General features: G+C 39.2%; 1 non-coding gene across 1 annotated transcript; it reads right to left on the bottom strand.

The window, feature by feature from the left end:
• Positions 1–4,030: 4,030 nt before the first annotated feature.
• LOC120084358 (small nucleolar RNA R71) lies at positions 4,031–4,133 on the bottom strand. Its single transcript, XR_005483717.1, has one exon. It is a non-coding gene; the product is annotated as a small nucleolar RNA R71 (small nucleolar RNA).
• Between the last annotated feature and the right edge of the window lie 1,436 nt (positions 4,134–5,569).

Raw genomic sequence — 5,569 nt, 5'->3', positions numbered from 1 at the left:
ATGAAGGGTTATCGTACTGTTGATTAGTTATATCCAATAGACACAGAAATATATTTGTAGTGCGAAGAGTGCAGCTGGTGGTCTTTAGTGGAGTGCCCGACAGTTAACGGATGGTGAATATCGTGATTAAAGAGTTTAGTCAGTTATTCATGTACCGTTGAAGCTTAAAGCTATAGGTCAATAAGGTCCCCTTGGTAGCTCAATAGATTCAAGTTGAGAATCAATTTTTGGGTTAGTTTGAAGTGTTCAAATTAACAAAAGGGAATTTGATTATATATGATATAATTAAATTTGGTCAATTATATGTGATATAATTGATTTGATGTATTAGATACATTAATAGGAGAAATTGATATAAATATGATTTATATTATATAAAGAAGAAAAGAACTATAGTTTAAGTATTACATATGATGTGATATTAAAACTATAGATTATAAATATAATATGATAAGTTAGTTATTATATTTATTTATAATAAAAACAATTATGAGATAATTGTTTTAATTGGTTATTTCTTTTCTCCATTAACCGTGCAAGTGGGGTGAATTTCAGTTTTTAATAACTGAAGAATAAAATGAAAAGAGTTTTTATTTTTTTTGAAAAATTGCTTCATTATCACATTACTAATCGATTGAGTGAAAGAAAGCTATATGATAGCCCTTTCAAGAGACTAAACGATTGAGAGAGAGATTGTTAGATGATTGCTCATGAGAGCGAGAGATTGCTAGTCGATTGAGTACCTAGTGTCTATATGATAGACTAAACCTTTCTCCCACTTACTCGATCGTTCAACTCGATCGTATACTTCTTCTTTCCCTCTACTAAATTTACACAGAGCCCACACCTCTTGGATTCTCACTCCGAGAATACCAAGGTTACCGAGTGGTAGTGTCGAGGGTTGTCGTTCGAAGATCAGACAATTCGTGATTACACTGGGTGTTCATTGCATTCGTGATTGTTGAGACTTTGTCGGGATGCCCGACTAGTGTAGATCGAGGGAATATGTGAAGAAGAGTTCTTCAAAAGTATGTCTCTCAATTCCCTTTGTTTTAGTAAGAAAGCATGCTGTAATTTTTTCTATAATGCATAACTCTTCTTGTATGTCTGTGGATGCATTTATTCTTTCACAATATGCTTGGAAAGATCTTGCTTCTGCTTACTAGTTCTCTTGAATAAGAGATCCTTCAATTGGTATCAGAGCCAAGTTCTAACTCGATCGTATAGCATTTACTAAACGATCAAATGGCTAATGCTAAACGAACGAGTAAAGTGTTTACTAAATCGATTTGCATTGGCTACTCGATCATGTAAATGATGGGGGTAAATGATTGTTGAGTATGGGATACTCGTTGCATGGTAGGAGCATGCACTAAACGATCGTGTAGGTCAGCAAGCTTTATCACATAGTCACTAGCTACTCAATCACTCGGTAAGTGCCACTTGGCGCTTGAACCTCGGTCGTCTAGACGACCCTGCTTCATCACATAGTTATCGTTTACTCAATCGTTTAGGCAAGTGTTAATACTTGGTGCACTGCATGATCGAGTGGCCCTCATGCTTCATCACATAGTCAAAGGCACTTGATCGTTGCTACACGATCGTGGTTACTCGACCAACTTTACTAGATGATCAACAGAAAAATCTATACGATCAAGGAGCAAAGCTTTGTCCGGGCAGTTCAAGACCCGGTTTGCCTATTTGAACTAGTTTACTCATGGTTTATGTAATAGATAGCTTTTGTTTCTAGTTTTTTAGGCTAATCATCCATGTCCATTAATTTTAGTGAATGTACATGATAACTTTTAGAAATACAAGTTATTTTTGCTCTTAAGTTGGAACAATTAAGGTTTTTAATGATAAACTCTCCTCATTTTTAGTAGAAACACATGGATTTATTCAAACATCAGCAAATTCATGCAAAAAAAATTTTATTACTAAATATCGCGGCACAACGCACTGTATTGCAGGATTTCAACACAAGGATTAACATTAACGCATGAGACAAGTGCCGCAGGAAACACTCTAACGCATGGGCCATGCGTCAGAGGGAGTTCAACGCAGAGAAGATTCATTGCTTCAAGCTGATTGTGTCACATCACCACTTGCAAGTATGGGCACCTGCAGCAAACAGTGTCTGAAAAGCTTCCAAGAGTCAGGCGGCTAACCAGCGCATGGACTTTAATGCTGCCCATTCACCAAGTGGACATGACCAATGCCTATAAATAGATGAAGTCCCTCCAGAGTTAAAAAGTTCATAAAATTATCAAGATTCTTACTCTCTGTAAATTATAGTTATAGTCTTAGTTCTATAGAAGTTGTGTCGTGGTGTGAGACAATCGAAAGGGTTGAGAACCACCACCACTGCCGGTCAGGGAGCGGAGGAAGCTACTCTTGAGAAAGATACTCTGTCCACTGCTTATACAAGTGATTGTACACAACAAGATTGAGCCAAAGAACTAAAAGAGATTGTATTCTTTCGCTTGACTCAGTTTCCTTCTTATTTAACGCTTTCATTCCATTTGATTGAATATTATTTTTGTAAAGACTCTGTGTTTCTTTATAAAATTCATATATTTGATCCCTCATACTTACTATTGTTTATCTCTTATTTATATTGAACGCATTAATACTTTATGCATAATTTTATTCTAACGCTCAATCCAACTTGACAACTTGGTAAAAGCATCTTTCACTTAGATTGTTCGAAAGAATAACTAAGTTGCATCAAGTAGAACACCTAGTACAGCTAGAGATAGACTTACCGGAGTTTCTTGCATTCTATGTTAGACGCATGCACCCTAGAGATAGGTTTTGTATGTTATTCGTATTGAGAAGTGTTGAATAAGGTCTAACGAATAAAAAAAAAAAAGATAAGCAAATCATCCCATCTCATCCGCATCACATCTTAGTTGTGTACATTCATCTTAGACTGATGCGTCCACCTACCTTAAATTCCATTTTCACATGAACCATCATTCACCACTCAACTCTTTTGTATCTTCTTCCATAGGCACAACAAGTTAGTGTAAATACTACATTTCTTATATTCATTTAGGAAAACCCCTATAGTAGATACAACGCAAGGTCTGCGTTTGGTTAACTGAATCCCTGAGATTGACCCTAGACTTGCCAGGAACCTAAACTAGATTTATACTTAGGTCTGGCTTAGGAAAACTTGAACGTCATTATTAGGAGCTGTGTGCGTTTCTGTGCATATAACTAATGCCTCGACGCCTTACAATTACTTAAACGCATCACTTATACTTAAAGAACTTATTTCTCCAATTTATTTTATACAATACACTCCTAGAGCATCTCATGATAGCAACGAACAAGTTTTTGGTGCCGTTGCCGGGGATTCAGTAACAAGAACTAACCAGAAATTTCGTTTGTATCTATTGTAGGAACACTTCAGCCAAGGGAGTATTACAAGCTACGCCTAGGCTTGTGAACGTTTATGAACAGGGAGAGCACTTCTGAATTCAGATACGACCCCGATATTGAAAGAACCTTCCAACGTAGGAACCGTTCCAACCGTCGTCGAAGGTTGAGGCAGCAATTACTCAGACAACAGAACAGGCAACGAGCAATGGCGGAAGAACAACCAAATCAGCAAATAGCTCAACAACTAGTTTATGCTGCATAGAATCCAATCCTGATGACAAATAACAGCACGCGTCCCCTGTACTATATGATTTCTCTCAAGGAATCATATACCCAACGCCGGATGGAACCCGATTCAAAATGAAATCTGTTATGCTCCAAATGCTCCAAACTGCTGGACAATTTGGGGGTGGTCATGGTGAAGACCCTCACGCCTATATGAAGCGTTTCTTGGAAACGTGTAATTCATTTGTGATTCCTGGAATCACCCTAGAGGCGATCAGGCTATCCTTCTTTCCCTATTCTTTGCGTGATGACGCAAAACAATGGGTGAGTTCACTGGAGCCTGGTGAAATCACCACTTGGGAGAAGTTGGTGGAAACATTTATGCAAAAATACTTCCCACCTACAACCAACGCGAGGAGGCGTCGAGAAATTATGAACTTTGAACAGGAAGAAGCTGAGATCTTAAGCGCTGCATGGGAGGGTTTTAAGGGCTTGGTCAAGAATTGCCCGAACCACGGACTACCACTTACTATTCAAATGGAGACGTTTTATGGAGGACTGAATAGAGCATCACAGATGGCAGCAGATGCAGCAACGGTTAGTGGACTTATGGACAAATCCTATACTGAAGCTAAAGAAATACTAGACCGCATTGCTAAACACAATATGGAATGGGTGGATGATACATATAATGGAAGAAATGACAGGAAAAGAAGATCTCAGAACGTTAATTCTGTTGATGCCAACACAATAGCCACACTTTCTGCTCAAGTGGCTACGATGACCAGCCTTCTGCAGAACATAACGCTGGGTAACGCATCAAACCAGCAGAAGATGAATTAGGTAGAGGCGTTTGGGCAGCCCATGGTTAGCTGTGTGGGTTGCGGAGATCTTCACTCATATGCTGAGTGTCCACAAAACTCTCAATCAGTATACTTCATAAAAAATAACCCATTCTATAATACATATAACCCTGGATGGAGAAACCATCCAAATTTTTCTTGGACAGGAGGAAACCAGCAGGAGCACTACCCAAGGGCAAACTATCAGCAAAGGAATGGACCGCCGCCTGCATTTCAATAAACGCATCAGCAGCATCAACAGCCCTTCAATAGAGGAGGACAGACGTTGAGCTCAGGATCTCCTCTTGAGAACGTCTTGAAGGAATACATAGCCCAGAACTACGCAATGTTAAAAAGCCAGGCATCATCAATCAGAAACCTGGAGATCCGGGTAGGCAGATAGCAAGTGAATTGAAAAACAGGCAACCTGGAGTTCTACCTTGCAATACCGAGACACCTGGGAATAATAATGGGAAAGAGCAACGTCACACGGTGATGTTGCAGAGTGGAAGAGCTGTTAAAGATAGAAGAATGAATCCAAAAAACAGTAGTCCTTTGAAAGAATGCATTACACGTTCAATGGATCAGGAAGAAAGAATGCCCGAGACTACAAGCCATTCAGAAATCAGTACGTCTAACACGGGAAAGCATAAGGTGCCGCTGAACGCACCATTCCCTAGGTGTCTGATGAAGAAGAATGATGAACATCAATTCAAGCGCTTTCTTGAGCTCCTAAAGCAGCTGCACATCAATATTCCACTTATAGAGGCTTTAAAGTAGATGCCAACATATGTAAAGTTTTTTAAGGACATTTTGATGAAGAAGAGAAGAGTCAATGAGAAAAAAGTGATAGCGCTAACGCAGGAATGTAACGAGTTAGTAAGCAACAATCTACTAAAGAAGCAGAAGGACCCCGGGAGCTTCATAGTTCTTTGTTCGATAGGAGGATTAGATGTGGGTCATGCGTTGTGCGATCTAGGAGCGAGCATTAATCTCATGCCACTTTCAATTTTTAAGAAATTGGGGATTGGCAAAGCACAACCTACTTTTGTCACCCTTTAGCTCGCTGACAGGACAATTAAGTACCCGGAAGGGAAGATTGAAGACGTTTTGGT

This window comes from Benincasa hispida, chromosome 8 (assembly GCF_027475165.1).
Source record: "Benincasa hispida cultivar pf3 chromosome 8, pf3_genome.v1.1, whole genome shotgun sequence".
Classification (NCBI taxonomy): Eukaryota; Viridiplantae; Streptophyta; class Magnoliopsida; order Cucurbitales; family Cucurbitaceae; genus Benincasa; species Benincasa hispida.
This window is presented reverse-complemented; position numbering and strand designations above follow the sequence as displayed.